This window comes from Ovis canadensis, chromosome 19 (genome assembly GCF_042477335.2).
Source record: "Ovis canadensis isolate MfBH-ARS-UI-01 breed Bighorn chromosome 19, ARS-UI_OviCan_v2, whole genome shotgun sequence".
Classification (NCBI taxonomy): domain Eukaryota; kingdom Metazoa; phylum Chordata; class Mammalia; order Artiodactyla; family Bovidae; genus Ovis; species Ovis canadensis.
Window position 1 is genome coordinate 28,227,430 of NC_091263.1, and position 12,085 is coordinate 28,239,514.

Below are 12,085 nucleotides of genomic sequence, written 5' to 3' on the forward strand. Positions count from 1 at the left end.
GAAAGGTGATACATGAAGGCAAAATTATCATGATTATTTTACCGGGTTCCAATTGGAGGTGGGCTGGAGCTCCCCAGCCTGGACAATAGCAAGCAGCCTGTGGGAATGTCTCCATGATACACACAGGCTGTACACAATCCAGTGTGTGTGTGTGTGTGTGTGTGTGTTCATCAGTCATATCACCTAAGCACAGTTTATGGGCGAGGAAGCACTAAAGAGAATCACAAACTTGAATTCCCCTAGCCCTATAGATACAGACATACCATGAAATATACATATTTTATAAATGTGTATTGAAAAAGCCATAAAGAGGGAATGCGGGGTCGGGGCAGGGGGCAATAAAGGAAACAGTAAGGACGTTTGGATTTGTCAGCATCTCTCCAGAGAGAGCCCTGAGGATATCCCATTCTTAGAATAAAGCTTTCATTTCACAGTGCATCAGTGAGAAAATTAACAAGCTCCCTCCATCCTGTTCCATAATTCATTCTCTTTGTTTTAGATATTGAGCTGAGATGGTGACTTAAAGCCACGCGAAATAGCTTTTAAATACAGACCTGGGCCTGGCAGTTTTGCCTTGCTGGTGATGGAAAGCCCGCTAGGCCCATCATTAGCTGGGACGGACATCGTGTCACTTCGTCATTCAAATTTCTTTTCCATTTAACGCCGTGTCCTTCACCCGGCGCTGGCTGAGGCGCTGCAGAGGATGTGGTTTCCAGGCTGAACATTTCTCTCCTGCCATCCCAGTATTACTGTTGTGGCTGGATTTAGAGGTCCTTAGCTTGAAGCCAGGATAAGATAACAGCAATGTATGTGAGCTGGGGAGTGAGAGCTTTTTCAGGCGCTGTGTTTACCTGACCTTGCCCTCTGCTTTGCCTTCCTCAGGGAGACGCTGACTGCTGTTTTCGGCAGCTCTGCGTGTCTGGGGAAAGTAGACGGCCGCAGGAAGGTGACAGCTGAGGCAGGGCTCTCACAGCAGGCCCCGCAGGGCGGGTCATGTGCTGGGCTGACAGTCCGGTTGATGCTGCCTTGGGATTGCGGCCTTGCATGAATCTGGGTGCTGACATCCTGGTGACAGCAGCCGAAGGAAAGTGAGCCAGAGATCAGGGATGGGAGACCTTGAAATGACTCCCCTAAATGAGGGTTGCTCTCTTTTATGGTATCACACCCCCAAGGCACCTGGATGCTGAGGTGTCAAGAGGTGGACTGGGTACCTTGCTAGGGGGTCTGTGGTAGCAATAGTACTGTAGAGTTGGCCTGGTGGCTTCATCATCACTGGGCTTTGTCTCGCTGGGTCTGGATATCCATTAGTCTAGATACCATTTTCACTGCTTAGTTTCTTATTCCAGCAGAAATAGAGGGCTTTCTCCCCGCCATCATGTGGGAAAGATAAAATGCAGAGGCAGTGCCTCTCAAAGGCCATATCAGATTCTTGAAGAGAGTATAACAGGTTTAAGTGGGTCAGATGCCATGACTCAACAGCTTCTCCTTGATCCTTTAATCTCACATCTGAAGCCCAAGACCTAGCCAGCTTACCTGGGGCAGCACCCCCATGGTACCAGCAGGGCTTGTCTTCTGGGAGGTTGAATAATCCCCCTGCTGTGCCTTCCGCACTTGGTTTGAGCGTCTGACCACAGTTTATTAAGTGTGAGTGATTGTTTTACTGTCAAGCAAAGTCAGGCCAGGGAAATTCTGTCCTCTGGGAAGAGAGCCACAGTGACCAGGCCACCACAGAAGCCCACGAATGCCAAGAACCCTCAGGATGGAAGGGTCACCCTAAGTGAGTTGGAAGGAATGGAGAGAAAGAACACTGCAGTCCCTGGACTAAGAAGAGTAGGAGTGAGTTTCACCTCCAGTTCTAGCAACTGCTACACACACACACACACACACACGCACACACACGCACACACACACACACACACGCGCGCGTGCGCACATGCACGAATACACACATACAGTCCCTTCCAAAAATGCCATGGCTTCAAAGAAGAGACAGCTGCACCCCTGGCCCCTCATTCATCACCTGCTTGCTGGCCTCAGCCTGATAAGACAAATCCAGATCAAATTACCTGGCAGCTGGGAGAGCTAGGCGATAAGGAAATGCAAACTCACTAGGAGTTCAGTAGAGTAGCAAAGATCAAATTGTGCATTAAATTTTCCAGGAACTAAAACCCTGTTCCCTCTGCAAAACCTAGGGGAGGCACCTCGAATCACTCAGCACCAAATAGGGTTCCTTGGAGAAAAACAATGCCCTTAGCTTCCACTAAAGAAATTAAGGAAACAAAACACCGAGGGGCCAGCCCATTCCCACTGGGCCAGAAGATAAGAGAATAAACACAAAAGGCAGAGATGAACACGATAGAGGAGGTGAGTGGCCAATGGCCAAAGAAACTTAGAGCAACAGAAAGAACACTGAACTGAGCAAGAGACTCAGGTTCTTGTCCTAGCTTGCTCTCTCTTTCTCTCGCTTTGAAAATGCACTCAAACCCATCAGAGATTTAGTGTTTTTTGTAAATTGATGGAGTGGAGAGCTCTTCCAGTTGAGATCCCTCTGACTTGGCTTACCCTTTCAACTAGGGCATTTTCTCTGTTAACTCTCCATTTTTTACTACAAAATACTCCAGTGAAGTGTTAGTCACTCAGTCATGTCTGACTCTTTGCAACCCCATGGACTGTAGTCTTTCAGGCTCCTCTGTCCGTGGGCATTCTCCAGGCAAGAATATGCAGTGGATTGCCATTCCCTTCTTCAGGGGATCTTCCCAACCCACGGATCGAACCCGGGTCTCCTGCACTACAGGCAAATTCTTTACTATCCAAGCTAGCAGGGAAGCTCCAGAACACTCCAGAGGTACTGTCAAAGCTTTAACTTTCTTCATCCAAAACCACCAGTTTTCTTTGGGACGTAGCATCCAGACCTGAGCTCTCTAAAGAGCAGTGATTTCAGGAAATTTTCAAGGGTGATGGAACTATTCTGTATATCTTTTGTGGTAGTGGTTACACAAGTCCGCGCACATGTTAAAGATCATAGAACTGTATTGCAAAAGTGAATTTCTGGTGTGTCAATTTAAAATATATAAAGGAAAATCATCAGTGATCCTCAAACATTAGAGCAGACTAAATTCCTAATGAGATGAGCTCTCCTCTTTTACCAAAAAGCAAAAACAGAAGCATGCAGGTGTGGTAGAGTGGGCCCATCTGTGGGAGGAATTGCATGGCTTGAATTCCTCACCCTTTCCTGTAGCCACACACTTTGCCATGGCCTCTGATGACCTCCCACTTTGTCTGCACCCAGCCATGTGACTTGCTTTGTCCAATGGGATGTTAGCAGAGGTGACTAACGGACGCTTGACAGAGCACCTGAGTTTCCATTTGCATTTCTGCTCCTGCCTTTTGTCACCACTGTGACAACGTGCCCAGCCTGCTTGGGTTCTGTGATGCCTCCAGCTCCTTCCTGACTCACCACCTCCATATATGCTCTCCCTTCTGCCCACATGAGTTCTCTCCCACTCCTGTTCTTCATTCAGGGCACAGCTTCAATGCCACTCCTCCAGGGAAATCTTCACGGATTTCTCATTCCAAAGTAGATAACCCCACTTTTTCTTCTTGTGGCATCCTGGTTTTTTCTAATCTTCAAAGCCATGATGGTAATTGGCAATAATTTGTAATTATTTTTTGCCTCCTTACTCTCTGAAATCCCCACCAGACTCTAAGGAACCAATTCTGTCTAGCATGGCACAAGGTATACTGTAATCGTTTTTGTGTGTTCTCAGTCATGTCTGACTCTTTGCAACCCCATGGGTTGTAGCCCACCAGGCTCCTCTGCATGGGATTCTCCAGGCAAGAATACTGGAGTGGGGTGCCATTTCCTACTCCAGGGGATGTTCCCAGCCCAGAGATCGAACTGGCATCTCTCTCTTTTAAAAAAAAATTTATTTTAATTGGAAGCTAATTACTTTACAATATTTTGGTGGTTTTGCCATACATTGACATGAATCAGCCACGGGTGTACATACGCTCCCATCCTGAATGCCCCCCACCCCCTCCCTCTGGCTTGTCCCAGTGCACCGGCTTTGAGTGCCCTGCTTCATGCACTGAACTTGGACTGGTCATCTGTTTCACATATGGTAATATACATGTTTCAATGCTATTCTCTCAAATCATCCCACCCTCGCCTTTTCCCACAGAATCCAAAAGTCTTTGCTTTATATCTGTGTCTCTTTTACTGTCTTGCATATAGGGTTGTCGTTACCATCTTTCTAAATTCCATATATATGCATTAATATGCTGCTGCTGCTGCTAAGTCGCTTCAGTCGTGTCCGACTCTGAGCGACCCCATAGACGGCAGCCCACCAGGCTCCCCCGTCCCTGGGATTCTCAAGGCAAGAACATGGGAGTGGGTTGCCATTGCCTTCTCCAATTAATATGCTATATTGGTGTTTTTCTTTCTGACTTACTTCATTCTGTATAATAGGCTCCACTTTCATCCACCTCATTAGAACTGACTCAAATGCATTCTTTTCTATAACCAAGTAATACTCCATTGTGTATATACGCCATAGCTTTCTTATCCATTCATCTGCTGATGGCCATCTGGGTTGCTTCCATGTCCTGGCTATTGTAAACAGTTTGCAGTGAACATTGGGGTGCACGTGTCTCTTTCAATTCTGGTTTCCTCGGTGTGTACGCCCAGCAGGGGGATTGCTGGGTCATATGGCAGTTCTATTTGCAGTTTTTTAAGGAATCTCCACACTGTTCTCCATGGTGGCTGTACTAGTTTGCCTTCCCACCAATAGTGTAAGAGGAGAACTGGCGTCTCTTGCTTCTCCTGCTTTGGCAGGTGGATTCTTTACCACTGCCTCACCTTGGAAGCATGATTTGTTTAATAATTATTTACTGAATAAATAAGTGAGGTTTGGAAACATGGCGGAGGAAGAGTAAGACAGACCTTGGTTAGGGGATAACGCCCTGGTCCTGCACGGGCACTTGGGATGCAGGATATGTGTGGCTAGTTCATGTGCTGTCCCACTGACAGTCACTGTCTTTATCCAATTCAAGGATGGGTCTGGGCCAAGTGGTCATGGTACAGCTACAGAATACAGGGCGCATACTCCTAGAAAGCCACAAGAGGCTAAAAATGTTAGGCTTTGAATGTTAAATCATTCATAAAGCATGACCTGAAACCCTCCTTGTGCCCAACTTTATCTACTAGAATATGCTTTCTCTCTCCCTTCCTTGAACCCAGCTCTCCCCATCCACAGCTGGGCTGTTAAGGAGAAAGTTCCACTGAGAATGCCCATGTAACTGGAGTCCTTCTTGCCTGGTTTTGGCTCCAGCTTCCAGGCTCCTAGCCCTTGCCTCTATCTGTGATTTTGGCTCTCTCTTCCTGTCTCTGGGACTTGTGCCCACACTGAGAAGCCTCACCTTGAGCTTAACCATTCCCTGAGGTCACCTTTGGCCTGGTCTCCCGGGTGAAGCTGGCTGGGGCTGCCAGCGTGGTTTACCGAGTGTTCGGAGGCTCAGGCTGAGCTCTGGCCAGTGTGGTTCACGTCCATCACTGCTCCTGCCGGGCCGTCTGCACCAGTGGTTCTGGCCCAAAGTGGTACCACCCTGCCTTCTGTCCATTTCCTCTGGTGCTCCTCACACTTCTTCCCTCTTTATCCTTCATTAAAAAAAAAAAAAAAAAAAAAGGAAAGTAAAAATCAGTGGGAAACCTTAAGCTTCCTACTATATAGGTTTGTTTGTTTCATTCATTTTATGCATTTACCTGGAGATAGGAATGGCTTAGAAGCCTGGATCTTCCTCTCTCCATTGATCCTAAGCCCTGGATCTCAAATCCTCTTCAGTTTGGGCTTGAAAGACCTGGAAGACAAGAGGACAATCTGCGTGACTTAGACTTAATGAAATTGAAGTAATGAAACACCGAACACTGGCAAAGCCACATTTTGTGGTCAGAGAAAAACTCTAAGAGCCCAAAGGGCATTCGATAGTGGGAGACCTCCAGTGACCACAGGGGGAAGGGCGCGAGTGGTCAAAATCCGTTTGGCAGCCAAGAGACTTCAAAACAATCCTCTTCCTGCTAGGAACCCTCGGCCTGCTCACCTCTGCAGGGCTGAACACAGGCCCAGGAAGACCTCAAAGACGTTTTTGCAAAAGAAAGAAGTAACACAGAGCCCGTACATTTCGGGAGAAAAGAGTTCCTCCTGGTTTGTCAACATTCCACAGATCTATGCAGTCACACTTAGGTACCAAAATAGCAGAGCAATGGAAATGGAAGTGCTGAATTGTAACCAAGACAGAAAGCCTCCATGCTTTAAATACTGGACACTGAACAACTTCCGCCTGTAATTCCTCAGCTCAGATATGAGGAAATGGTCAATCCGGTGTGGGTGTGTTGGGACAGATGTGGAAGCAGGGTCTTCACTTTGAGGAAGTGAGAGGAACACTGAACCAGGGCAGCGGAGGAGGAGGAGGTCCCAGAGCAGACCTTGGCTTCCCTCGAAAACAGAAGCAGCTTCTCCTTAAGAAAAGGGGCGAGGAGGAGCCACTCAGTTAAGAGGAGGACACTAGTTTAGGAGCCACTTAACTCCCAGGGGAGTTAGTCTACATATATTTTGTAATTTGCCTACATCTGTTTATGTATTTTTTATAAGTACTTTTCAGAAAGTACTTGATTAAATTATTTAGCCCTGGCTGCCCTGGGTCTTCACGGCTGTACCCGGGCTTTCTCTAGTGGTGATGAGCAAGGGTGTACTCTTCATGGCGGCGGCTGCTCTGTTGCAGAGCATGGTCTCCAGGCTGAGAGGGCTTCTGTAGTTGTGGTGCAGGGGCTCAGTTGCCCCACTACATGTGCGATCTTCCTGGATCAGGGATCAAACCCATGTGTCTGGCAGGTGAATTCTTAACCTGTGAACCAGGGAAGTCCCTATTTATGTATTTTAATTACAGCATAATAGTGAACTTTATTTGTGCCTCTCAAATAGAACTTTAAAAAATATTAAAATAGAGTTGATTTACAATGTTGTTTGTGTTAGTTTCAGGTGTAGAGCAAAGTGATTCAGTTATACATTATACATCTATTCTTTTTCACAGTCTTTTCCTTTATATAATAGGTTATTACAAGATAGTGAATATAGTTCCCTGTGCTATACAGTAGGCCCTTGATGATTATCTGTTTTATATACTGTAGTGTATATATATTAGTCTCAACCTCTTAATTTATCCCACCCCACCTCTCCTCTCCCCTTTGGTATCTATAAGTTTGTTTTCCGTTTCTATGAGTCTCTGTCTTGTAAATAAGTTCATTTGTATAATGAACTTGCGTGCTCAGTCATGTCTGACACTTGGCAACCCCAGGGACTGTAGCCTGCCAGGCTCCTCTGTTTGTGGGATTTCCCAGGCAAGAATACTGGAGTAGGTTACCATTTCCTTCTCCAGGGGATCTACCTGATTCAGGGATTAAAATTGTATCCCTTGCACTGCAGGTGGATTCTTCACCTCTTGAGCTATTAGGAATTCCCAGATTCTATATATGAGTGATATCACATCATATTTGTCTTTGTCTGGCTTACTTCACTTACTATGATAATCTCCAGGTTGATCTATGTTGCTGCAAATGGCATTATTTTATTCTTTTTGATGGCTAAGTAATATTCCATTGTAGATAGATATGTGTGTGTGTGTGTGTATCTACATCACATATTCTTAATTTATTTGTCAATGGACATTTCGGTTACTTCCATATCTTGGCTATTGTAAATACTGCTACAATGAGCATTGGAGCGCATGTATCATTTCAAATTATAATTTTCTCCAGATACATGCCCAGGGGTGAGATTGTAGGATCATACAGTAACTCCATTTTAGTTTTTTAAGGAAATGGCAACCCACTCCAGTGTTCTTGCCTGGAGAATCCCAGGGACAGCGGAGCCTGGAGGGCTGCCGTCTATGGGGTCTCACAGAGTTGGACACGACTGAAGTGACGTAGCAGCAGCAGCATATAGTTCCCTAAGGTGGCTGTATTGATTTATATCCCCACCAACAGTATAGGAGAGTTCCTTTTTCTCTACGCACTCTCCAGCATTTATTTGTAGACTTTTTGATGACGGCAAGTCTGACCAGTGTGAGGCGAATACCTCATTCTAGCTTTGATTTGCATCCCTCTGAAATTAGCAGTGTTGAACATCTTTTCATGTGCCTATTGGCTATGTATATGTCTTCTTCAGAAATCTTCTGCCTATTTTTTGATTGGGTTGTTTGTTTCTTTGTTATTGAGTTGCTTGAGCTGTTTGTATATTTTGGAGGTTAAACCCTTGTCAGTTGCATTGTTTGCAAATATTACATAGAATTTTTGAAGATGATTTTTAAAATTCATTTATTTTTAATTGAAGGATAATTGCAGTATTGTGTTGGTCTCTGCCATGCATCAACACGAATCAGCCATAGGTATAGTATGTCCCCTCCCTCTTGAGCCTCTCTCCCACCTCCCACCCCACTTCACCCCTCTAGGCTGTCACAGAGCCCTGGTTTGAGTTCCCTGCATCATAGAGCAAATTCCCACTGGCTCTCTATTTTATATATGTTAGTGTATATGTTTCCATGCTACTCTCTCCATTCATCCCATCCTCTGCTCCTTACCCCATGATGATGCTTCAGTGACTTCTGATCAGTGGCTCCATGTATAGGAAGTTCAAGCACAGTGGATGGGCAGTTCAGAGAGATACTCTGGGAGTGAGTAGTGTCTCACACCATCCCTGATACCCTCTCAGGGAAGCAGCAGCCTTCCAGACTGCACCTGCGTAGGGCCGACTGCTCAGAGTACTGAGTATCACAAGCAGGATTATTCACTGAAAAGGCTAGTTTGACTTTCGGTCACAAGCGGTGCTAAGATTAGGGCCCTGTGCCAGGGTGAAGTATGGCCAGAGTGCCAGGCATTCGTCTGGAGGGCAAGGTCTCTGGAGGCCATTCCAGGGGGCAGAGCCAGAGCCCTTGCTCAGTGAGGGGTCTCCTGAGCCCTGGTAGGGACTTGGCTTCCCTTTTCCCCATTCTGCTTGTGTCTTCCCTCCCTTCCCCCTGCCTCCCCCAGTCACCCGCATCTAGAAAAGCGCTCTCCTTGTTTTATCTGGCAGAACCTCGGGACAATCACTGGACCGAGTTCAACTGGCCAGGAAACCAAAGCCCACAGAAAAATGCCTCATGACTCCTGCCAACCCCCTGGCTCCCTCCAGGCCCAGTGCCGGACAAACAGCCCCTCCAGCCTTTGGATTGGGGAGGGGAAGGACATTCTGTATGTGGAAGCCACAGAATGGAAGTTATGTACTTTTCGGGGGCCTGCATCAGCCAGCTCAGGGCTGCTCCCATTGTGTGGCTCATGAAAGGGTTTTCACCTCCCAGGCTGGAAGGGAGTTGGTCTGTCTGCAACAAAGGCGTTTGCCTCTGTGGCTTTTGAAAAAAGAATGTGTGTGCTTGTCCAAACAGAACTTTCCTGCGTACTTGGAAGAGGGGGGCCGTCCGCCTGCCAGAAAGGAGCAAGGCTCAGTCTGGTTCAAAAGAGAAGAATTCCACCGCACAAGCCCATCAGCCACTGCCCAGCACAGCCTTCCTCTCTCACAAAGACAGTTGCTCACTGTTGCACAGCTGGCCTCCCCAGCAGTTTCCCATCGTCTCCATTTCTCTCAGTCTGGAAGCTGGGGGAGCCGATGAAGCCACTGAGGAGTGAGTGTTTTCCTGACCTGAGATCAGGAGATAAAACTTCTCCACGGTGGACGGGAGCATCTGGGCTCAGGGAATTGTGAGTACTGTGTTGGTAAACACTCTGGTGCTGCTCTTAAAATCGTTTTCTTCTCCAGTGTGGGCTGCTGTTATCCCCGTGATAATGGAAAAACTGAGACGTGGAGATTACTTGCCCCAGGACCTGGGGCAGGGCCCTGGAAACCTGCTGGTGGATTCATCAGTGGATTGTGACAGCGTGGCCCTGCTCCAGAAGTTTGCTCTGGATTCAACCTCCTGCTTAGCCCCTGGAGCCAAGTCCAGGGCCCAGATCAGGGATGACTGTAGGAGTGCCAATCTCAGTATGATAAACAGCACCAGTTTCTTCTGCAAAAGTGATCTGACTTGGGAGTTATTGGCAAGCATTCCCTTCCAGTGCCTGGTAGCCCATTCCCTTGGGGGCTCCAGATTCCCAACGGAGTCCTTGAAAGTGAAAGTGTTAGTCACTCAGTCGTGTCTGACTCTTTGTGACCCTGTGGATATACAGGCCATGGAATTCTCCAGACCAGAATACTGGAGTGGGTAGCCATTCCCTTCTGCAGGGGATCTTCCCAACCCAGGGATTGAACCCAATTCTCCCTCATTGCAGGCAAATTCTTTTCCAGCTGAGCCACCAGGGAAGCCCAAGAACACTGGAGTGGGTAGCCTATCCCTTCTCCAGGGGATCTTCGCAACCCGGGAGTCAAATCAGGGTCTCCTTCATTGCTGCTGCTGCTGCTAAGTCACTTCAGTCGTGTCCGACTCTGTGCGACCCTATAGACGGCAGCCCACCAGGCTCCCCCGTCCCTGGGATTCTTCAGGCAAGAACACTGGAGTGGGTGCCATCACCTTCTCCAATGCATGAAAGTGAAAAGTGAAAGTGAAGTCGCTCGGTTGTGTCCGACTCTTCGTGACCCCATGGACTGCAGCCCACCAGGCTCCTCCGTCCATGGGATTTTCCAGGCAAGAGCACTGGAGTGGGGTGCCATTGCCTTCTCTGCTCCTTCATTGCGGGTGGATTCTTTACCAGTTGATCTACAAGGGAAGCCCAAGTCCTCAAGAATCTGCCTGAATTTCTGGAGACTCCAGCCAAAGTCTTAGCAGGACGGACGACTGTTTCGGATCTAGTTCCCAAAACTATAGTTGTGAGTTCCAGGACAGTAAGTATTTCTTAGTGCAAATGTGTTAAAGAAGATTATTCAGAGTCCCATGGACAGAGAAGAGATCAAACTAGTCAATCCTAAAGGAAATCAACCCTGAATATTCATTGGAAGGACTGATGCTGAAGCTGAAACTCCAATATTTTGGCCACCTGATGTGAAGAGCCGACTCATTGGAAAATATCCTGATGCTGCGAAGGATTGAGGGCAAGAGGAGAAGGGGAAGACAAAGGATGAGATGGTTGGATGGCATCACTGATTCAATGGACATAAATTTGAGCAAACTCCTGGAGATGGTGAGGAACCAGGAAGCCCGGTGTGTTACAGTTCATGGGGTCACAAAGAGACGTGACTGAACAACTGAACAACAACAACAAGTGCAGCTAGGATTTCTGTTAATCAAGTTAAGCAAACTTGTGTAGATATAGCAGGGAATTTTTAAACAAAGCATGCAGGCTTACAAGTCGTTTATTGGTATCAGTAACTTACATTTGTGAATGCATGTGCTTTGCTTTGTTTATAAGAATGTGGCTGACTCCTGACTGCTCTGAGGACAAGTGTGTAACATAAGCACCTGGTTCAATGCCACTATTTCATTCCAAGCAGAACTCTGTCGTGGCTCTAGAGGTTAAAAATCAAAGCATGGTTATAGTGATAAATATGGACTCTAGATGGTATGTTGAAAAGCAGAGAAATCACTCTGCCAAAGAGAGTGCATATAGTCCAGGCCATGGTGTTGTATGGTTGTGAGAGCTGGACCTTAAAGAAAGCAGAGAGCCAAAGAATTGATGCCCTTAAACTGTGGTGCTGGAGAAGACTCTTGAGAGTCCCTTGGACAGCAAGGAGATCAAGTCAGTCAATCCTAAAGGAAATCAACCCTGAATATTCATTGGAAGGATTGATGCTGAAGCTGAAGCTCCAGTATTTTGGAGCTTCACTGGACTCATTGGAAAAGTCCCTGATGCTGGGAAAGATTGAGGGCAGAAGGAGAAGAGAGCATTAGAGGATGAGATGGCTGGATGGCATCACTGATGCAATGGACATGAGCTTGGGCAAACCTCAGGAGATGGTGAGGGACAGGGAGGCCTGGTGTGTTGCTGTCCATGGGGTTGCAAAGAATCGGACACAAGTGGGCGACTGAATAGCAACGACATGGACAATAAATGAAACTTAAGGACAAGTCC

General features: G+C 47.0%; 2 long non-coding RNA genes across 2 annotated transcripts in view; one reads left to right on the forward strand and one right to left on the reverse strand.

The window, feature by feature from the left end:
- Positions 1-12,085, forward strand: part of LOC138424222 (uncharacterized) — a 151,015-nt gene that overhangs the window by 70,959 nt on the left and 67,971 nt on the right. The window lies entirely within an intron of this gene.
- LOC138424225 (uncharacterized) overlaps positions 1-12,085 on the reverse strand; it is a 28,177-nt gene that overhangs the window by 14,337 nt on the left and 1,755 nt on the right. Inside the window, exons 3-4 of the long non-coding RNA XR_011250700.1 lie at positions 5,762-5,856; positions 5,499-5,656 (exon numbers count right to left, since the gene is read on the reverse strand). This is a non-coding gene — a long non-coding RNA (uncharacterized lncRNA). The remainder of the gene's footprint in view (positions 1-5,498; positions 5,657-5,761; positions 5,857-12,085) is intronic.